Genomic DNA, 22,372 nt, shown 5'->3' on the forward strand with positions numbered 1-22,372 from the left:
GAGACAAATGAAGTCAGATTTCAAGGGTTCAATGAGAGGGACAGGTCTGAAAACACTTGAGCAGTGATGCTGAACACGCCTGAACAGGGACTTGAACCCTGGGCCCTCAGATTAAAAGTCTGATGCTCTACCGACTGAGCTACCCAGGCCGTGGTAGATGTTTAATCCTGTCTTTTTCCTGCCTCATCAAAACCCTTATGTATAACATTGTTGCCAAAATGTCACTTTTGCACTAAACGAGCAAGAGATGCGAACACGTTATAGGAGGAACTTGAATGCTGGACCCTCAACTTAAAAATAAGATTACTCTACAAAATGCGGTGGCCAGAAACTTCTGCTCTTAATTGATGTCATTTGATTTAAACAACCCAAAGATCTCAAAGATCAATGAAGTCAGATTTCAAAGGTTCAATGAGGGGGACTGGTCTGAACACACCTGAGCAGGGATGCATTGACCAAATGTCAAGATTTCAAAGTTCTGTTGGGCAAGGCTTCAGATGTTCGCATATAAAGAGCTGAACACGCCTGAGCAGGGACTTGAACCCTGACCAGGAATTTCTGCTGTTCGTTGTTGTCATTTGGCTTAAACAACCCTCAGATTTCAGAAACAAATGAAGTCAGATTTCAAGGGATCAATGAGAAGGACAGGTCTGAACACACCTGAGCAGGGACTTGAACCCTGGGCCCTCAGATTAAAAGTCTGATGCTCTACCGACTGAGCTAACCAGGCCCTGTGTGAAGTATAATCCTGTCTTTTTCCCGCCCCATCCAAACCCTGGAGTTTAACATTGTTGCCCAAATGTCACTTTTGCACTAAACGAGCAGGAGATGCGAACACTTTATAGGAGGAACTTGAATGCTGGACCCTCAACTTAAAAATATGATTACTCTACAAATTGAGGTGGCCAGCAATTTCTGCTGTTAATTGTTGTCATTTGGTTTAAACAACCCTAAGATTTCAGAGACAAATGAAGTAAGATTTCAAGGGTTCAATGAGGGGGACAGGTCTGAACACACCTGAGCAGGGATGCATTGACCAAATGTCAAGATTTCAAAGTTCTGTTGGGCAAGGCTTCAGATGTTCGCATATAAAGAGCTGAACACGCCTGAGTAGGGACTTGAACCCTGACCAGGAATTTCTGCTCTTAATTGTTGTCATTTGGTTTAAGCAACCCTCAGATTTCAGAAAGAAATGAAGTCAGATTTCAAATGTTCTACAAGGGGGACTGGTCTGAACACACCTGAGCAGGGATGCATTGACCAAATGTCAAGATTTTAAAGTTCTGTGGATCAAGGTTTCAGATGTTTGCATGTAAAGAGCTGAACACGCCTGAGCAGGGACTTGAACCCTGGGCCTTCAGATTAAAAGTCTGATGCTCTACCGACTGAGCTACCCAGACCCTGTCTGAAGTATAATCCTGTCGTTTTCCCGCCCCATCCAAACCCTAAAGTTTAACATTGTTGCCCAAATGTCACTTTTGCACTAAACGAGCAGGAGATTCGAACACTTTATAGGAGGAACTTGAATGCTGGACCCTCAACTTAAAAATAAGATTACTCTACAAATTGAGGTGGCCAGCAATTTCTGCTGTTAATTGTTGTCATTTGGTTTAAACAACCCTAAGATTTCAGAGACAAATGAAGTCAGATTTCAAGGGTTCAATGAGAGGGACAGGTCTGAAAACACCTGAGCAGTGATGCTGAACACGCCTGAACAGGGACTTGAACCCTGGGCCCTCAGATTAAAAGTCTGATGCTCTACCGACTGAGCTACCCAGGGCCTGGTAAAAATTTAATCCTGTCTTTTTCCCGCCTCATCAAAACCCTTATGTATCACATTGTTGCCCAAATGTCACTTTTGCACTAAACGAGCAGGAGATGCGAACACGTTATAGGGGGAAATTGAATGCTGGACCCTCAATTTAAAAATAAGATTATTCTACAAATTGAGGTGGCCAGGAACTTCTGCTCTTAATTGATGTCATTTGGTTTAAACAACCCAAAGATTTCAGAGAAAAATGAAGTCAGATTTCAAGGGTTCAATGAGGGGGACAGGTCTGAACACACCTGAGCAGGGATTCATTGACCAAATGTCAAGATTTCAAAGTTCTGTTGGGCAAGGCTTCAGATGTTCGCTTATAAAGAGCTGAACACGCCTGAGCAGGGACTTGAAGCCTGACCAGGAAATTCTGCTCTTAATTGTTGTCATTTGGTTTAAGCAACCCAAAGATTTCAGAAACAAATGAAGTCAGATTTCAAATGTTCTACAAGGGGGACTGGTCTGAACACACCTGAGCAGGGATGCATTGACCAAATGTCAAGATTTTAAAGTTCTGTGGAGCAAGGTTTCAGATGTTTGCATGTAAAGAGCTGAACACGCCTGAGCAGGGACTTGAACCCTGGGCCCTCAGATTAAAAGTCTGATGCTCTACCGACTGAGCTACACAGGCCCTGTCTGAAGTATAATCCTGTCTTTTTCCCGCCCCATCCAAACCCTAAAGTTTAACATTGTTGCCCAAATGTCACTTTTGCACTAAACGAGCAGGAGATGCGAACACTTTATAGGAGGAACTTGAATGCTGGACCCTCAACTTAAAAATATGATTACTCTACAAATTGAGGTGGCCAGCAATTTCTGCTGTTAATTGTTGTCATTTGGTTTAAACAACCCTAAGATTTCAGAGACAAATGAAGTAAGATTTCAAGGGTTCAATGAGGGGGACAGGTCTGAACACACCTGAGCAGGGATGCATTGACCAAATGTCAAGATTTCAAAGTTCTGTTGGGCAAGGCTTCAGATGTTCGCATATAAAGAGCTGAACACGCCTGAGCAGGGACTTGAACCCTGACCAGGAATTTCTGCTCTTAATTGTCTTCATTTGGTTTAAGCAACCCTAAGATTTCAGAAAGAAATGAAGTCAGATTTCAAATGTTCTACAAGGGGGACTGGTCTGAACACACCTGAGCAGGGATGCATTGACCAAATGTCAAGATTTTAAAGTTCTGTGGATCAAGGTTTCAGATGTTTGCATGTAAAGAGCTGAACACGCCTGAGCAGGGACTTCAACCCTGGGCCCTCAGATTAAAAGTCTGATGCTCTACCGACTGAGCTACCCAGGCCCTGTCTGAAGTATAATCCAGTCTTTTTCCCGACCCATCCAAACCCTAAAGTTTAACATTGTTGCCCAAAAAGTCACTTTTGCACTAAACGAGCAGGAGATGCGAACACGTTATAGGAGGAACTTGAATGCTGGACCCTCAACTTAAAAATAAGATTACTCTACAAATTGAGGTGGCCAGGAACTTCTGCTCTTAATTGTTGTCATTTGGTTTAAACAACCCAAAGATCTCAAAGATCAATGAAGTCAGATTTCAAAGGTTCAATGAGGGGGACTGGTCTGAACACACCTGAGCAGGGATGCATTGACCAAATGTCAAGATTTCAAACTTCTGTGGGGCAAGATTTCAGATGTTTGCATGTAAAGAGCTGAACAAGGACTTGAACACTGACCAGCAATTTCTGCTGTTCATTGTTGTCATTTGGTTTAAACAACCCTCAGGTTTCAGAAACAAATGAAGTCAGATTTCAAGGGTTCAATGAGAGGGACAGGTCTGAACACACCTGAGCAGGGATGCATTGACCAAATGTCAAGATTTCAAAGTTCTGTGGGGCAAGATTTCAGATGTTTGCATGTAAAGAGCTGAACAAGGACTTGAACCCTGACCAGCAATTTCTGCTGTTAATTGTTGTCATTTGGTTTCAGCAACCCTAAGATTTCAGAACAAAAGAAGTCAGATTTCAAGGGTTCAATGAGAGGGACAGCTCTGAACACACCTGAGCAGGGATGCATTGACCAAATGTCAAGATTTCAAAGTTCTGTGGGGCAAGATTTCAGATGTTTGCATGTAAAGAGCTGAACAAGGACTTGAACACTGACCAGCAATTTCTGCTGTTCATTGTTGTCATTTGGTTTAAACAACCCAAAGATCTCAGAGATCAATGAAGTCAGATTTCAAAGGTTCAATGAGGGGGACAGGTCTGAACACACCTGAGCAGGGATGCATTGACCAAATGTCAAGATTTCAAAGTTCTGTTGGGCAAGGCTTCAGACGTTCGCATATAAAGAGCTGAACACGCCTGAGCAGTGACTTTGAAACCTGACCAGCAAATTCTGCTGTTCGTTATTGTCATTTGGCTTAAACAACCCTCAGATTTCAGAAACAAATGAAGTCAGATTTCAAGGGATCAATGAGAGGGACAGGTCTGAACACACCTGAGCAGGGACTTGAACCCTGGGCCCTCAGATTAAAAGTCTGATGCTCTACCGACTGAGCTACCCAGGCCCTGTCTGAAGTATAATCCTGTCTTTTTCCCGCCCCATCAAAACCCGAATGTATAACATTGTTGCCCAAATGTCACTTTTACACTAAACGAGCAGGAGATGCGAACACGTCATAGGAGGAACTTGAATGCTGGACCCTCAATTTAAAAATAAGATTACTCTACAAATTGAGGTGGCCAGGAGCTTCTGCTCTTAATTGTTGTCATTTGGTTTAAACAACTCTCAGATTTTAGAAACAAAGTGAAGTCAGATTTCAAGGGATCAATGAGAGTGACAGGTCTGAACACACCTGAGGAGGGACTTGAACCGTGTTCCCTCAGATTAAAAGGCTGATGCTCTAACGACTGAGGTACCCAGGCCCTGTTTGAAGTATAATCCTGTCTTTTTCCCGCCCCATCCAAACCCTAAAGTTTAACATTGTTGCCCAAATGCCACTTTTGCACAAAACGAGCAGGAGATGCGAACACTTTATAGGAGGAACTTGAATGCTGGACCCTCAACTTAAAAATAAGATTACTCCACAAATTGAGGAGGCCAGGAACTTCTGCTCTTAATTGTTGCCATTTGGTTTAAACAACCCAAAGATCTCAAAGATCAATGAAGTCGGATTTCAAAGGTTCAATGAGAGGGACCGGTCTGAACACACCTGAGCAGGGATGCGTTGACCAAATGTCAAGATTTCAAAGTTCTGTGGTGCAAGGTTTCAGATGTTCGCATATAAAGAGCTCAACACACCTAAGCAGGGATTTGAACCCTGGGCCCTCAAATTAAAAGTCTGATGCTCTACCGAATGAGCTACCCAGGCCCTGATTCAAGTTTAATCCTGTCGTTTTCCCGCCCCATCCAAACACTAAAGTTTAACATTGTTGCCCAAATGTCACTTTTGCACTAAACGAGCAGGAGATGCGAACACGTTATAGGAGGAACTTGAATGCTGGACCCTCAACTTAAAAATAAGATTACTGTACAAATTCAGGTGGCCAGGAACTTCTGCTCTTAATTGTTGTCATTTGGTTTAAACAACCCAAAGATCAATGAAGTCAGATTTCAAAGGTTCAATGAGGGGGACTGGTCTGAACACACCTGAGCAAGGATGCATTGACCAAATGTCAAGATTTCAAACTTCTGTGGGGCAAGATTTCAAATATTCACATGTAAAGAGCTGAACACGCCTGAGCAGGGACTTGAACCCTGACCAGGAATTTCTGTTCTTAATTGTTGTCATTTGGATTAAGCAACCCTAAAATTTCAGAAACAAATGAAGTTAGATTTCAAAGGTTCAACGAGGGGGACTGGTCTGAACACACCTGAGCAGGGATGCATTGACCAAGTTGTGTGGGGCAAGATTTCAAATAGTCACATGGAAAGAGCTGAACACGCCTGATTAGGGGCTTGAAACCTGACCAGGAATTTCTGCTCTTAATTTTTGTCATATGGTTTCAGCAACCCTAAGATTTCAGAAACAAAGTCAGATTTCAAGGGTTCAATGAGAGGGACAGGTCTGAACACACCTGAGCAGGGATGCATTGACCAAATGTCAAGATTTCAAAGTTCCATGAAGCAAGGCTTCAGAAGTTTGCATGCAAAGAGCTGAACATGCACTTGAATCCTGACCAGCAATTTCTGCTGTTAATTGTTGTCATTTGTTTTAAACAACCTTGAGATTTGAAACAAATGAAGTCAGATTTCAAGGGATCAATGAGAGGGACAGGTCAGAACACACCTGAGCAGGGACTTGAACCCTGGGCCCTCAGATTAAAAGTCTGATGCTCTACCGACTGAGATACCCAGGCCCTGGTAGAAATTTAATCCTGTCTTTTTCCTGCCTCATCAAAACCCTTATGTATAACATTGTTGCCCAAATGTCACTTTTGCACAAAACGAGCAGAAGATGCGAACACGTTATAGGAGGAACTTGAATGCTGGACCCTCAACTTAAAAATAAGATTACTCTACAAATTGAGGTGGCCAGGAACTTCTGCTCTTAATTGTTGTCATTTGGTTTAAACAACCCAAAGATCTCAAAGATCAATGAAGTCAGATTTCAAAGGTTCAATGAGAGGGACAGGTCTGAACACACCTGAGCAGGGATGCATTGACCAAATGTCAAGATTTCCAACTTCTGTGGGGCAAGATTTCAAATATTCGCATGTAAAGAGCTGAACACGCCTGAGCAGGTACTTGAACCCTGACCAGCAATTTCTGCTGTTAATTGTTGTCATTTGCTTTAAACAACCCTCAGATTTCAGAAAGAAATGAAGTCACATTTCAAGGGATCAATGAGAGGGACAGGTCTGAACACACTTGAGCAGGGATGCATTGACCAAATGTCAAGATTTCAAAGTTCTGTGTAGCATGATTTCAAATATTTGGAGGTAAAGAGCTTAACACATGATTTCAAATATTTGGAGGTAAAGAGCTTACCACACCTGAGCAGGGACTTGAACTGTGGTCTTTCATATTAAAAGTCTAATGCTCTACCAACTGAGCTACCCAGGCCCTGATTCATGTATAAGCCTGTGTTTTTCCCGCCCCATCCAAACCCCAAAGTTTAACATTGTTGCCCATAGGGCAGCGGTCTCAAACCGACTCCACAAAGGGCCGCAGTGGGTCCTGGTTTTTGTTCCAACAGATCCAGCACAAACAGTTCAACCAATGAGGTTTCTACTAACATAAGCAGCACCTGACTGCAATCAACTGATTACACTTGTAAGAAACCAGATTGGTGAAAAGGTATTTGTCTCGTTTGGTTGGAATTAAATCCAGTACCCCCTGCGGCCCTTTGAGGACCGGTTTGAGACCACTGCCATAGGGTCTCCCGAATGACACTTAATTTATTTTACTTTACATTCACATATTTCTCTTTTATTTACATCATTGTCTGATTAAATATTATGTTCTACTTGATATATACTTACAAACTTTAACATGTTAAATATTTCAAATAATCATACTTCCAAATTTGTCCTTTTTTTGTAAACCCCCCCCCATTCCCTCTGTCTTAGCAGAGAAAGGTTTGACCCCGCTCTGGCGAACTCAAGGCTACACTACATACTGTACGTACCCTGAAGCGGGAAATTAAAATTTGTCATTGTTATAAACTCTAAACATGGCAAGTAATCCAAAATTGGGTGTGCAGAAAATAAAATAATTTGATATGAAGATCATAGAGGTGAACGAGAAAAAATAATGAAGTTTTTAAAAGGAGGACAAGAAGCCAGACAATTAGGGCTGGAGTTGTCTGTGTATGGTGATGTCGGAAAGTGAACAACAGCCGTGAACACTCAACGTTTACATTCACGATCACCCTGACCAAAGCCCGATTCAAATCTGTCACCGGCCGCTTGCAGCCTATTGAGCTACGGTATGACAAGACATGCTGCATGCGTTGAGCCGAGGAGAGAGAAGGTGATGGGAGATCAGGGATATATGTTAGTCTGTGGGGAGCAGGTGCGCGAGGCTGAACAGACTCGGGTCCGGCGACTGGATATGTCTTGGGTTTACAACCCACAATGTATAATAGCAAACGCTAATACGAATCTATCACCGAAACAGCACAAACGAGCAGCAGTGGTAGTTATACTGTTTTGTTGCTTAGCAGGCAGGCATAGCACTCTCAGTTGTATTGTATTGGAGCCTAAATGGGACAATAGATGGACATTGTTTGTTTATATGGTCACATCACATTACGGTCTGTTAAATTTAACTGCCCATCTCAAATTCAATAATTTGAAAATTTACACTGTCATAGCTTGCAAAGCGTCAAAAGTACTGCATGTGTTGTCGTGACAAGTTGGTGGTAGGGGTGGGGTGGCCCCATAATGGTCTCTTGTCCCCAGGTCCCTGCAAGTCTGTTGACTGCGCTGATTTCACTCACCTGATTTGACCTAACGTTTAAGGTGTCAAAAGATGCCCTCCTGTTCAAATTTTTATTCCCCCAGAAAATAGAGATTTTCCCCCAGAAAATAGAGATTTTAAGCGTTCCAATGATATATCACACATGCATATAGGACAATTTTGAAATTTGGCCAAACTGGGGGTATCAGAGCGGAACTTCAAATCAACTGAATGGTTTCTGCCATATATAAAATGTAAATTTTGTTGCTGACACTGCGTTTCGGGGTCATCAACATGTTTTGCCCCCCCACCCGCAAAAGTCAAAATCCGCCTATGATGTTGCCCTTTGGAGAGCGGCTTTCTTCTTTTGTGATCCAAGCCAATAAGCTGACATCAGGGCGACTGAACATAGACAGTAATAGCTCAGAGAGCAGCCTGAGCATCACTAAGGGGAGAAGGCGAGTCTATCGGTGATGGCTAAGTAGCCACACTGGAGCCAACAGAGTCACACCACAGGGCTTAATTCAATTGTACGAAAAGCGTGATGAAGGCACAGTGGCACAGTTTGGGGGAAGAGCTGGAGACAGAGGAGAACTGAAACTATACAGCATGAGTGCACAGAATCAGATTGCCATGCTCTTTCAGTGTTGGGGTGGCGTAAAGGGTATGCGGACGATGACACTCATCTAACCTGATTTAAACGACAGAAGCGTAAGGAATGAGGTCCTCAGCTCGTCTGTCCACTGACTTCACCAAGCAGCGACGAGTGTGTGAGAGGAGACGAATTGGTCATGCTTGGAGTGAAATGCTGCTTAATGGTCCAGGGTTCTGCACTGAGTAACTGTGACTGCCTAGTGATGGCCAAGGGATGTCTGAAAGGCTAAAAAGTTATATGTTTCCATTGAGTGTGTGCTTTTTTAATTTAGTCACAACTTACTGCTGTATTCTTCACACATATTGTGATTGACAGAAAGAGAAAGAGGTTAATTTTGGAGGACAGATGCTCAACATTGCATCCGAGCACTCACTGAAAAGTTGCCTAAGAGGCATCCGCACACGAACCTGTTAAGTGCGCATTTATAGATCTATACAGTGCTCTGTCTTATAGTCAATCAGACACTGACTCCAACATAACAAAATGACCTTGTGGAGTTAAAGCTTGCCTCGGAAGCTGGATGCCTTCGCTTCATGTCTTCAGTCTTGGATTAAACTCCACTTCTTCCTTTTTGCTTTGGTTTTCCACTCTCACCACATTACTGTTATTTGTGTCACTGCACCGGCAAATAGAAGGTCACACAAGCGCGTGCGCAAATTGATATACTGTATGCACTCCAAGCCGCTTGTGCGAATGCTTTAATATTGCCACAATGACGGCGTGCATTTAGGTGATTGTGTGATTCATACACGCTTGTATGCTGTATGTTCCTGAAGTGAAGGCAAAATGGATGTACAAAGTGGGTATGTATACTGTATGTGCACATGTATGTTCACATGCTGACTGTGACAGGAGCATATACAGGTCAAGAGCACCATCTGTGCACATTTAATACTTAATTAGCCAATGAATTATGTATCGTAGGCCATAAATGGATTGGAGGTTCGTTCAGCACACCTAAGATTTTTCTCACTCTCAACAACTTTTGTATGTTCCCTATTCAGCATAATTAACATTGAGAAGGGGAGATAGTCAACCTAGATACTACAAAAATAATGTCGTGCTATTGATAGAGGGCGAAAACGAAGGATGTTCTTTCCACTCGTTTCAACGCACAAAATACAATGTACAACTGACGGCCGCAACCTTGCTACTTCACTATCGCTACCCAGTTTACTCATTCATATCCTTCTATACATACGTATTTACTACAACGTATGTTTTACATGAATAAAAGGGATAAATGTATATTTACTCAATGGTTCAAATGTCATATCTGCCATAAAAATGACACGTACATAAAGTAGTGGGATTTTATTCCAAAGCACGTGAAATGATACAAAGATTAACAGTTGAAAATACATCTGAACGCAAGAATTTTAAAAAGCTATTTCATGAAGGTCAAAGCGTATCGCCCAACATAAGCGTTCGTTATGTCAACATGTTGTGAGCCTTGTGGAAACACAGAAAACATCGGTGGACCGAGCGGAAAACACACAATGTGTTGAGATTCAAAACGGAGGAGCTTTGTAATACAGACGCATCCCGGAGCTGTCAACTCGTGACACGCTCACAAAGCGCAAGACCTAATTTTAAGCCAAACAGGAAATAGTCGCCGCAAAAACAGGAGAGGACAGCGGTGCAATTTAATTGGGCCGTGAACGTTCGCCGTCGTTGCAAAGCGCCACTGTAAGCTCCATCGATTATCAAAGGGCTCCGAGCTCAGACGGGGAGTCTACTGATCTTTCCCGAGCTCAGACATGAAAAGCCCCCAGTGACAGCTCATAGCCTGGGATAGATCATGGCGCTGTGCTTTGGGGCTGGGGTGGGTGCGGGGGGGAGGCTTCAGTAGTGCCTGCTCTACAGGCCTGGTTTTGTTTTCTTGTTTTCACTTTCTCAAAGCGGCACTCCGTCAGGGACGACGACAAGGATATGTTTTCATGTGAACCTGGGACCAACGACGGCATGTGTGAGACACTTGGTAAAACAATGGCAGACAAGCTTTTATTATGGCGATGCCTCATTACTTTTTAACCATTGTAATCATACGCGCTGCTTCTCATACATTATTCACAGGTGAGCAAAATGACAGCGAGGCTCGCCGAATGCAAAAACAAGCACAAAAATAGGAAGCACCTGTGTTAAAAGTGGCACTACACTTTCCATTAACTTTCATGCATTGATTGTTGTGTTGGGTTGCAGCACTTACATCGATGACTTGCTTTCATCCTGAGTGTTGCCTTCAACTTAATTAAACCAATTTGACAAGCAACACGCAGTTAGCGCATCCTCCTTTCATCATTAATATTTGGTGGAAGATTGGTTAAATTTAAATAGAACACCGTGTTGCTAAATAGAGGTCAAGCACTAAGTGGTGAGCCTCTGTTAATTAAAAGATGCCTGCCAGAGAAGTTTAATTGAATTTCATAGGAACTGATGATGTTTGTGTTTCTTACAGGGACAAGTTGTTTTTCATTTTGCAATGATCAGTGTTGGCAAAAGTACTCACACTCTGTCCTAGCGTCAAAGTACAGATGCTTGTGTAAAATTAAAATGATTTGACTACTTAAGTCAGTCTCTCAAGTATACTTAATAGTAAATGTAAAGATTAATATTGTCACCTCTGGGGGTACGTTACTGAATTACATAGATTGGATTTCACTGGGCCACAACCTGTAGTCTTTATGTTTGACAAAAAAAAAAAAAAAAAAAGCACCACACTCAGTTTTAATCCAAGTTTAAATCTCCCGCTATTGGCCAGTGATGCCAGAGTCAGTAACCAGAAGTGACATAAGAGAATGGAGTGTTTTTCGCACGCAGTGCTCTCTTCTATGTAATTTCATAAATGCAGTGGCCAGCTTTTTAGTTTGTCCAAGAAAAATATCAAGCACAAAACAGGTAAAGGTTTTATAGGAACAATGGTTAATGCGTATGGTGTGGGAAACGGCCGACATACAGTAAGCCTCGATAAATTACCATCTGACCAAGTAGTGGGAGCCGGGTGGATTGAACAGATCAAGAAAGTGGAGTGGAGGTTTACTGAAACTGCTTTGACCAAATGGCAAATGAAGGTTTTCCAATGAAGACGTGACATTGGAACTGAAACAACAAGGCATTCCGAGGTATCGTTGGCCTTCCGCCAAAATTCTACCGGTAAATTAACCTGATTTTCATATTTTCGGATGATAATTTACCATTTTTTTGCAGTCATAAGGTGCTCCGTATCAGGGCAGCAACATACGCTAGCATGGATACACAAAAAACATGATAGGCTAGCATGATACATACAGTGTATCACAAAAGTGAGTTCACCCCTCACATTTCTGCATATATTTAAGTATACAGTATATTTAAAAACAAAGGGTGTTTGCTTGCTAGTGTACAGTGTGGAACTTTGACACAATGAAAAGTAGTCTGTGTGCAGCTTATATAATAGAGTTCATTTATTTTCCCCTCAAAATAACTCAAGACGTAGCCATCAATATCTAAACCCCTGGCAACAAAAATGAGCACACCCCTTAGTGAATACGCACATCCCTAAGTGTCCAAATTAAGTACTGCTTGTCATTTTCCCTCCAAAATGTCATGTGACTCGTTACAGGAAAGCTGTCAGCATTGCTACTGGGACTGAAGAGGTGGGGGGTCAGCCTGTTAGTGCTCAGAAATACGCCACACTCTACATCAAAATAGTGTGCATGGCTGTCACCCCAGAAGGAAGCCTCTTCTGAAGACGGTACACAAGAAAGCCCGCAAACAGTTTGCTGAAGACAAGTCAACAAAGCACATGGATTACTGGAACCATGTCCTTTGGTCTGATGAGACGGGCGGGCTTTCTTGTGTGCCGTCCTCAGAAGAGGCTTCCTCCTGGGGTGACAGCCATGCACACCAATTTGATGAAGAATGTGGCGTAAGGTCTGAACACTAACAGGCTGACCCCCCACCTCTCCAATCTCTGCAGCAATGCTGACAGCACTCCTGTAACGTGTCACATGACATTTTGGAGGGAAATGACAAGCAGTACTCAATTTGGACATTTAGGGATGTACGTATTTACTAAGGGGTGTACTCACTTTTGTTGCCAGGGTTTAGATATTGATGGCTACGTCTTGAGTTATTTTGAGGGGAAAATAAATGAACTCTATTATATAAGCTGCACACAGACTACTTTTCATTGTGTCAAAGTGTCACACTGTACACTAGCAAGCAAACACACTTTGTTTTTTAGTTTGTCCAAGCATTAAAACCCATTAAAGGTTTTATAGGAACTGCAGCGGATGAGGTTAGTGAGTCTCGTAGCTCGTGAGATGAGTTTGCGTTGCCGTGTTCGACCGCTCATGTCTCTAGTACAGGGGTGCCCAAGTCCGGTCCTCGAGAGCCCCTATCCAGCTTGTTTTCCATGTCTCCCTCCTTGAACACACCTGAATCAAATGATCAGCTCATCACTAAGCTCTGTATGAGCCTGATAATGATCCTGATTATTTAAGTCAGGTGTGTTGGAGGAGGGAGAAATAGAAAACGAGCTGGATAGGGGCTCTCGAGGACTGGACTTGGGCACCCCTGCTCTAGTAACTCTCTAGTGTCCCTGCCGGAAAAGCGCGCAACAAAGACTACCCCCACCCCCCGGAACACAACATACCCCACATTAGTTCCATGGGTGAATTATGAACATATAATGGTCACCACAGAACAATTGTTAATGCGTGTGGTGTAGGAAACTGCTCCAACACGATCATTGCGGACATACAGTATTCCTCAATAAATTTCCATCTGACTAAGTGGTGAGAGCCGGGTGGATTGAGCAGATCAAGAAAGTGGAGTGGAGTTTTTCTGAAACTGCTTTCACCGAATGAGAAATCAAAGTTTTCCAATGAAGACATGTGACATTGGAACCGAAACAACAAGGCATTCCAAAGTAAGGCTTGCCGCCAAAAATTCTACAAGTAAATTAACACCTGATTTTTATATTTTCAGATGATAATTTACCATATTTTTGCAATCATAAGGCACTCCGAATTAGGGCCGCAACATATGCTAACGTGCACGCAAAAAAAAAAAAAAATAAAATAAAATAAAATAAAATAAAATGATACGCTAGCATGATACATACACTAGCAAGCTACCACGCTAGCAAGCATGTTAGCATATGTTTTTTTTTAAAAGGCAGCTAGAGCAAAATTGAATTTGTGATTTATTGAAGTACTTTTTAAATGATGTACTCACGTTACCTTTTCATCAGTCATTTACTAATCCGTCAAAGTCCTCAAATTTCGATTTGGCAAGTTTGCCATCCAACACGCCAGGTTCACTCTCATAGTGATGACGGCTTTTGCGAAAGCTCCTGCTAGTCTTGGTAAAGCTGTGTTTGCTTCCATGCCACTCGCAACTTTACTTTGAACACAGCTGTTAACACCGATATCCAGCAGTTGGAGTTCGTTCCTCAAGCCTCCCAGACTGATGGTAAGCTGCGAGGCAATATTCACAAAGGCTATGAAATGGGCCGATTACAGATAAGCAGGGACTGTCATAGGTGGAAAACAAAAAACAACATAAACCTCACTCGGGAACAAGATACCTTGCAAGGAATACAGGCTGCTTATATTGAAAAAAACAATAACCCAAACCATTTATTAATTACTTTTAATTTTGCTCAATGTGTGTGAACTGTTCACCCATATTTCTGGATACTGTATTTGTATTAGTTAATCAGGTTGTAATTTATGAGTGTTGTGTATGCATGTTGTTCCTAAACACACCGTGTGACAGGCAGCGGAGAGAGAGGGAAGTGTGGAAGAGTTGGTGGGGGGGTAATGGTTTTCTTTTTTGTTTTGTGTTGTTGGCGTCGGCTACGGCGGACAGTAGACGTGTTTGTGTTCTTCTTGTTACAAAATGAAATATTTAATTTATAAGTTTTTTTTTTTTTTTTAATGTATAGGTGACTCGTTTTCTTCTCATCCAGCCTGGTTAGAATATGCACCCAGTCTGCCAAGAGAAGAGCTCAATGAAGTCACACAGTGAAATCTCTAGAATCAGGTTCTCCGGGACTTACTTCCTCCAATGATCCACTTTCAATGTTGCATTCAGACTCATTGCACGAGTCTTGACTACTGTTTTCACTGACTCGTATTCCTACCTTCCTTTTGATATGTCTTCGTTTTCAACCATGGGGAGGCACTGCTACGAAATTATTTTTACTGTTTATTTTTCATTGTTTATTTTATTATTATTTTTGTTTCACAATTTCTATAGTCATGGATCTGTGTGAGTCTTTATAATTTTTGGATACCTTTCGACAAGATTGAATTATTTAACTAGTGTGAAATGTTGACTTCAGACTAATTACAACTTCCATTTTAATAAATCTGCACAATGACTAAAAACAACTTTTTTTAAATAAAGCTTTGATAACATTGTGAACTGACTAACAATTTACAGTCAATTGAGATAATGATAGCGCCTCAAGATATATATACACAGTAGCTACACCCTCTTTTTTAAAGCTGTAATATATGAAATACTGGTGTATCAAAACTGTCTTACAGGCTCTCCTGAGCTGATTTATAAGGCAGGTTGTAATTATTTGGCCATCTGTAGAGCACAATATCGACAGCACAAGTCTTCCAGTGAGTTGACGAGCGCCACCCTGAAGCTGCACAGCTTCGTGAAATAAAACATCAATCAATTAGGCACTGTTTTAAAAAATGTGTTGATGAGATGTCTAATGAATTCACAGTCATATTTCCTCTGTGAGCTTTCACAGTGAGTTGCCGTGGCTGTCTCCCTTTGGGAGAAAGTCATGAGTGAAAATTGTGTCTTACTGTCTTGCAGGCTACATTGGAAAAAAAATATCATGGCAAAATACTGGCAGCTGTGGTTGCCAGAATTGTGTCGTTTAAAAAAAAGTGTCAAAACAGTGTTAAACAACAACAAACTCAATACATTTTAACTGTTGTTTTCATGCAAATGACTAACAAAATAAGAAGGAAAAAATATTCACGTATTTAATTTCCATAATTTTGAGTTAAAAAAAAAACTACCACTAAATGTTCAGTTACTGAATTTTTTTTACTGTTTTTAAAATGAATTTTAGGGGGTTTTGGGCAACATTCCGGCAACCACATCTGGCACTGCAGTATTTTACTGTTAAAAACGCACCCCTTTTTTTTAGCACCCCTTTTTTTTAACAGTGCAGTTTGACTGCAAACTATAGCTGATGTAAAATTTTAAATTATTCCTTTGTGTTCGTATGTGAGGTCATCTAGCAAGGGCTAGTAGTACAATAATGTTGCCCCCCGATGGGATGTAAAGTCAGCATGAACACTGCACCGAACTAATTTGCTGGATAAAAATGTCAGCACTTTACATTCAGCATGAACAACATATCCAACCACCAACTAGTGAGTGGTTCTGGCAATGTATTAGATATTTGGTTCACAGTTCGCAACAAACTGCAACACATGAGGAGGATGGTTTTTTTTTTTCAAGATCGTGGTGAGTCACAGCAAAAGCACATGTTTGCACTATGCACTGAATACTGTACAGTGGCACCTCTACTTACGACATTAAGCGGTTCTGGAAGTAGTCCCTTAACCTGAAAATTTCGTAAACAGAGAAGTGTTTTACATGTAAATGTCCTAATCCGTTACAAGCACTACTGACATGTCACATTAAATTTGATAATTTGGGTAGAACTGGAATAAAACAACAGCCAAACAAATTCAATTTTCCATATACCTAACCTAACCATTAATACCTGAAATGAGGTAGACAATAAAACAAATGCAAAGAAAAAAAAAATCTTATCTTCCAAGTGAGGCAATGTCCTCCTTCACAAGATTGATGGTGCCTATCACCTATCTCGCTCTTCGTGACACAAAAACGCGAGGGGACCTCTGCTCTAATGTTCTACTAATGTAATGAACCGTCTGTGGGATTTTAAAAAAACTCTTCATGGGATAGCAGCGCCTTGCATGGCAGCAGCACCATTTTGTGTGAATGTGTGCGTGAAAGGGTAAATGTGTGCTAATGTAAAGCACTTTGGGCATGGTAAACATGTCGATAAATGTGCTTTATAGACAAGTTTCCTGAGCCAAACATGGGCGGTGGCCATCTTGGAAAATTTCTGCATCAAACTTCCAGTTTGGAAAAAAAACTCACGAGTTGCCGTTCAAGTTAACAGTGTGTTTGTGAAGTCAAAACTGCAAAATCAAGCCAAAGGAACCCAAGGAATCTCCGGAAATGGATTCAGCATGACGTAGATGAGACTTAGATGAGATTGTATGATTGTTCTTATCACTTTGTTGATCATTCGTGGACAAAATTATAACAACCTGTCAGCCTGTGTTGACGTGAGGTATAGATTTTTACGGCGACCACTTGAGTGACCAAAATGAGGTGAAATTACAAATTATTTTACATTTGCCAAATGCAGAAGGGCTGACACAGATTTTGTTGTTACAAGAAAATACTACAAGGTATGTATATGTCAACAAAAATAGTATGTCATTCTTTATTGCAGATATTGATCGAAATAAAACATTCGGACAGCATGATTCTATGTCTTGTTTTATTTAAAACGATCTGTGCATGTGCAAAACAGGTCAATAAATCACAATTTATAAGATTATTAGAGAAAATAGCATACGAGATTGTGATATCAGTCAGCAGAGCTCCGGAGCGGCTTGAGAGCCTCGCCAAACTTTGACTCGACATTACGCAGACCCTCGGCGGCCTACAGACGGGCTTTTTCCCGCTGTGCTCGGTAATTCTAGCTCGTATAGCGTATTTTAAAGTTGCTGCAGTTAAAAAGCTCGTAGTTGGATCTCGGGATCGACCTGACGGTCCGCCATGAGGCGAGGCACCGTCTCCAGCAGCCCCAGCCCCTTGGCCGCCCACGGGGAGAACGCACGTAGTCTCGCTATATGTCCATCAACGTACAGTAAGTGAGCCACATCAACTTATCTTCCCTTGCCTATCAATGTTTTCCACCCGTAAACAAACAAACCAAAAACTTGTAACACATGCTTTTATGCGTTGACATAATTGTGCCATCTACACGTACTGATTAGCAACAGGCTAGCAGCAGATGCAGTAGTTGTAGTAAATAATATTAAAGGTAATCAAAATTACAATCATCATCTTAATAACAATATCAAAGGCAGCGAGTCGTTTCATACGCATGATTTTAGCTTTAGTATTTTTTTAGCGCCAGACACATGAAAATGCAAATATACTTTCCATAACACAGTGGAGACATGGCTACAAAAACCCTCAGTCTTTGTGGTGGCACGAGCTTGGTTCCACATCTGCCTTCATAAACATGTTGTCCTCCCCTGTCGTGATGATATCAGATGGATGTGGTATTTCCAAATTGTCTTTTTAAGGGATTTTGATGAGTAATGTTACTCCACTCCACCATTGTTTTGAATGGAGAAATTCTAAAACGGAAAAATTGCGAAATTAAGGAAGTAAAGTGGAAGTACCTTGGAAACTTCCCTATAAGTACTCTCCATTTACCATCCTTACGAGACAAAAACACGAGCTCATATGGCTCAGACGTCAACCCGCTATAGCAAAAATAACTCTTGCGCCTGTGCACGTCATCATACTGCGACACCCAAATTGAAACGATTACGGTAGGCCATTACGGAGGCATGATGGGAAAGATTATGACCAATAGGGCAGCAGGATCTGATGGTGCGACGTTTAAAAGCAGGAAGTACATACATATCTTTTACAGTATTGTATAGTATTTTTGCCTCTCGCAACCTGAAATTTCTTTCTTAACAAGAGGCACTATTTTCCTGTTTAAACGTGTTGTAACCTGAAAATAACGTTTCTTGAAATGTTCGTAAGCAGAGGTCCCACTGTATTTGTATGGGGTGGAGTGGCAACTCTGTGGACTGTGAGGAAGCCTGAAGTGAGCAGGTACTTGCATACAGTAATTGAGGGTGCGGTATGACGTCACATTATCACCCATTCTGCTTGCAGAGCGGTTTGATGACAAACGCGGGTGCAATCAATGACAAACTACATAGGTGCCAAACTCAATTCAGGGCAGACACTGATTTTGACCTTACAATGCATAAAACATTAGGCGGGGAAACTGGAATCCTGTGAGATGTCACCTTTCGAAAGGATTTTCTACAGTTTGTCGCACTTGCAATGGCCCCGAATGATATTAGCAGCAACAGCTGCTGACCGGCCGCAGTTTAACAGAATCAAAGTGCAACCCCGCTATCACTCTTAGATGTGTAAGAACGTAAAATTAAATTAAAGGTGAGTTTGAAAAGCTCCAGTTCAACCCTGCATTTTTTTTCTTTGCTGCACTCCTCCACTCACCGTGTGAGTCAACCGCCTACTTTGCGAGGCTTTCAGCCACCAAGCACTGAGTGAATCATGACGTGAATCATTAGATTTGGCCAAACTTTGTTGAAGAAGTTGGAAATGCTAATACTATGTGGAAACGGAGAAGCAAGACAAGACAGAGATGACCCACTTAGAGCAATTATCTCTAACGAAGAGACAGAAGAGTCGTGAGCTGGGGAAAACACACAATCCTAAATGCGTTAAATTAATCCAGATAATTCAATAGGCGATGATAAAACGCCACAATCAAGCCCCCTCTGGCTGTAGTGTTTGACTGATAGTGCATGGGGCTGCTTTATGCAAACACTTCTGCACTTGCTTCCCGCTTGCTGTCAAGCGGCGCGGCCAGCGTCGGTGCTGCTAGGTTATGTTTGTCCGCGCAAAGTGAAGCTCATAACACATTTGCATGCTCGCATTAATACGCAAACACATACACACAAGGCCCTCTATTGTCACCCTCGGACATTTCCCTTCTTCATGTGAGATTCATACGGTGCGCTCAACCATGGTTTCCTCCCTCTGGGTGTATGCAAGTGCAGTGTCTGAGGTTTAGTAACAAGATCATTAAAATAATCAAATTATGATAAGAGCGACTCAGTGGTGCTGAAAGGAGTTGTTTTGAGTCCATCAGAGGCAATGCTGGCAGTGTGCGGGGCGGCGTCTGAGCGAGGAGCATCATCAACATTAGCTGGCAGCATGGGAACAAGCCTGCGGTGGCTTTGAGCAATAATAACATTAGTGGCACTTTCTCACAATAACAACAGTGTAGTAGGAAGTTCCCATTGTTTTGGAAGTTAAGCCCTGTACTTTGAAGCCTCAAAGCAAAAGGGAGCCGCGCACATCAGATCGCCTTAATGTGTTGTCAGGGCGGACGTGAGGCTGGCTCATCTGTAAACAGCAGCTAGTGTGGAACTGTATACCTTACATTTGCTGCCAGAGAAAACGCAAAGACAAGAATTTTCGGAGTGGATGTCAGCAATTTTAACTCCACGCTAAATATTTGTTTAATGAGAAAAATAAACTCCACCTTTCATTACAGTTGTCTCTCCTCCCCCATTTGCTTCTCCACCGAGGCTCCGTCTTATTACGATTGCGGTTTAATCAGAAAAGGAATTAAAGGCATAGTAATTGGTTTATAGGGGAGTGTAATTGTCTTATTGTGCATTTAAAAACATTGCTTCGGGAACTTTGAAACTTGTGCAGCGTTTCCCCCTCGCTCATCATCGTCTGTCTTGACTGTACAATAAAGCTATTCATTTAAAACAATAACCACCGAGTTATTATCGTGTATGAAAATGCCTGCAAATCAATTGTGTTTATGACATGATTGTTCATTAGATATGTAAATTTGCACATCAGTTCTGAGAACTCTGCTATTTTAATTACAGTTGATGTATTTTCATTTACAAAGTAATAAAGTGCTTCATTCTCCATCCCCCCCACACTTCTCTCTCCATCTCTTCCCTTTGACATTGGCTGTTTCAGATTATGATCGATCCAAATTTTAATGCTACTGAAAACTTAACGCGAGCAATTATCTATAGTGACTGACACAGTTTAGTGGAGGAAGATTAGAGACCGACATATCTTCATTTGTCAAATATCAAACCGACTTACTCGAACGATTTCAGAATGAAATGCTGCTAATCAGTGCTGACAAACGCATGCTGCTTGTCTAGAGGATAATGAGTCTGCCAGAGTGAAGAGGAGAAACAAACAGCTGAGAGAGACATTACGACCCGACAACATGCAGACACTTCGTGTACAACTGCAAGGGCTCAACTGTGGATACAAAGCCATTACCTCCTTTGTAGCAATGCTGTTAAATAAGAAAAAAAATCAGGATTGATTTCCTTTTTTCGCTCCTAGGAATTTTATTATTTGGGGGGAATTTATAATCATACACAGGGGCGGAACTTAGGGGGTTGCTGGGAGTGCGACCGCACTCGGGCCTCTAAGGCTTTGTCAACACTAGGAGGGATAACTTTCTCTCGATTATTTTGCAGACTTTTTATACCTGTCCGCACTATGTTTAAAGTGCGTTTAAGAACCCCCCCTCCCAACTTTTGCGAGGTGCGCCTCATGGAGCAGCCTCATGTGTTACGTCATTGTCCGCGCCGTTTACCTCTGAACCAGAAAATTATTACTCGCCCGTGGGAAAATTCAAAATTACTACACCTTCTAGACCAGGGGTCGGTAACTTTTTTCTGAGCAGTGTTTTATCATGAATGCATGTGAACGCATCATGCGAGAGCGAGAGTGAAAGGATCGAGGGCGCGCTCAGCTTTTTTGAGCTGTCACCGAGTTGTGATTGAAATAAATCTTTAAAAAAAACCACAACCAGAAGGGCGTGTGCGTAGCAGTGGCCGAGACAGATGGAGCCTTTCAGGGCATCCATTTCACGAGTCTCGCTCTTCTGGAAGTGGCGACAATTTTGACAGTCGAAAAAGTCATGAAAGTGAAACTTACTGTAGGCCTCTGTGACTTGGGGTACCACACATTTCACTTTGCGTGGTTTAATTTTCCCATACACATTTTCATATACTCAAGTCCAGCCGGCATTGAGTTGGGAGCAGCCAGCCCCGCTGCTGGCTGATTGGAGACTTGACGCATGAGACGAGCTCTGGAATAATGTTCATCTCCATGTAGTCGTCCGCGTTGGAATGAGCACCAATGGGCATCGAATTGAAGTATATAATTGCGACATACATTTTAATGTCCAAGAAAAAATGTGTGAATGCATTATCAGCTCATCACAGCTCGTTCATATCAAGCGAGCTAACCCGTTCAAAATTTGAAATTGCAAGTTGGCAGAGAGCCAGATGCACTAATCGAAAGTACAAGATACAGTATGGCTCGCTAGACATAGGTTCCTGACCCCTTGTTCTAGACTCTAGATCAGTTTTTTTCAACCGGTGCGCCGCGGCACACTTGTGTGCCGTGAGAGATGGTCAGGTGTGCCATGAGAAATTATCTAATATCGCTTTTCCTTTTTTCAAAATAATTCATAACATTATGACGGTGGCCCCTGATGGTATTTTGAAGAAACCCAGCATAGTGAACAGCACACAGATGTTGTTGGGCGGAGTTGCAGTAGGAAGGAAAGAGTAAGTGGAAAGTTCTCGGTCGTTTCACCTCGTGCGAGTTATTGCTTGTGTCACGTTCAAGAACC

The 22,372-nt window shown here is 42.0% G+C and overlaps 9 non-coding genes across 9 annotated transcripts; all 9 read right to left on the bottom strand.

Annotated features, from left to right (window-relative positions):
• Positions 1 to 76: 76 nt before the first annotated feature.
• Positions 77 to 149, bottom strand: trnak-uuu (transfer RNA lysine (anticodon UUU)). Its single transcript has one exon. It is a non-coding gene; the product is annotated as a tRNA-Lys (tRNA).
• Positions 150 to 657: 508 nt separating this feature from the next.
• On the bottom strand, positions 658 to 730 carry trnak-uuu (transfer RNA lysine (anticodon UUU)). Its single transcript has one exon. It is a non-coding gene; the product is annotated as a tRNA-Lys (tRNA).
• Positions 731 to 1,327: 597 nt separating this feature from the next.
• trnak-uuu (transfer RNA lysine (anticodon UUU)) lies at positions 1,328 to 1,400 on the bottom strand. Its single transcript has one exon. It is a non-coding gene; the product is annotated as a tRNA-Lys (tRNA).
• Positions 1,401 to 1,707: 307 nt separating this feature from the next.
• trnak-uuu (transfer RNA lysine (anticodon UUU)) lies at positions 1,708 to 1,781 on the bottom strand. Its single transcript has one exon. It is a non-coding gene; the product is annotated as a tRNA-Lys (tRNA).
• Positions 1,782 to 2,377: 596 nt separating this feature from the next.
• On the bottom strand, positions 2,378 to 2,450 carry trnak-uuu (transfer RNA lysine (anticodon UUU)). Its single transcript has one exon. It is a non-coding gene; the product is annotated as a tRNA-Lys (tRNA).
• Positions 2,451 to 3,047: 597 nt separating this feature from the next.
• trnak-uuu (transfer RNA lysine (anticodon UUU)) lies at positions 3,048 to 3,120 on the bottom strand. Its single transcript has one exon. It is a non-coding gene; the product is annotated as a tRNA-Lys (tRNA).
• Positions 3,121 to 4,271: 1,151 nt separating this feature from the next.
• Positions 4,272 to 4,344, bottom strand: trnak-uuu (transfer RNA lysine (anticodon UUU)). Its single transcript has one exon. It is a non-coding gene; the product is annotated as a tRNA-Lys (tRNA).
• Positions 4,345 to 5,075: 731 nt separating this feature from the next.
• trnak-uuu (transfer RNA lysine (anticodon UUU)) lies at positions 5,076 to 5,148 on the bottom strand. The gene has a single exon. It is a non-coding gene; the product is annotated as a tRNA-Lys (tRNA).
• A 915-nt stretch (positions 5,149 to 6,063) lies between these two features.
• trnak-uuu (transfer RNA lysine (anticodon UUU)) lies at positions 6,064 to 6,136 on the bottom strand. Its single transcript has one exon. It is a non-coding gene; the product is annotated as a tRNA-Lys (tRNA).
• Between the last annotated feature and the right edge of the window lie 16,236 nt (positions 6,137 to 22,372).

This window comes from Corythoichthys intestinalis, chromosome 11 (genome assembly GCF_030265065.1).
Source record: "Corythoichthys intestinalis isolate RoL2023-P3 chromosome 11, ASM3026506v1, whole genome shotgun sequence".
Taxonomy (NCBI): domain Eukaryota; kingdom Metazoa; phylum Chordata; class Actinopteri; order Syngnathiformes; family Syngnathidae; genus Corythoichthys; species Corythoichthys intestinalis.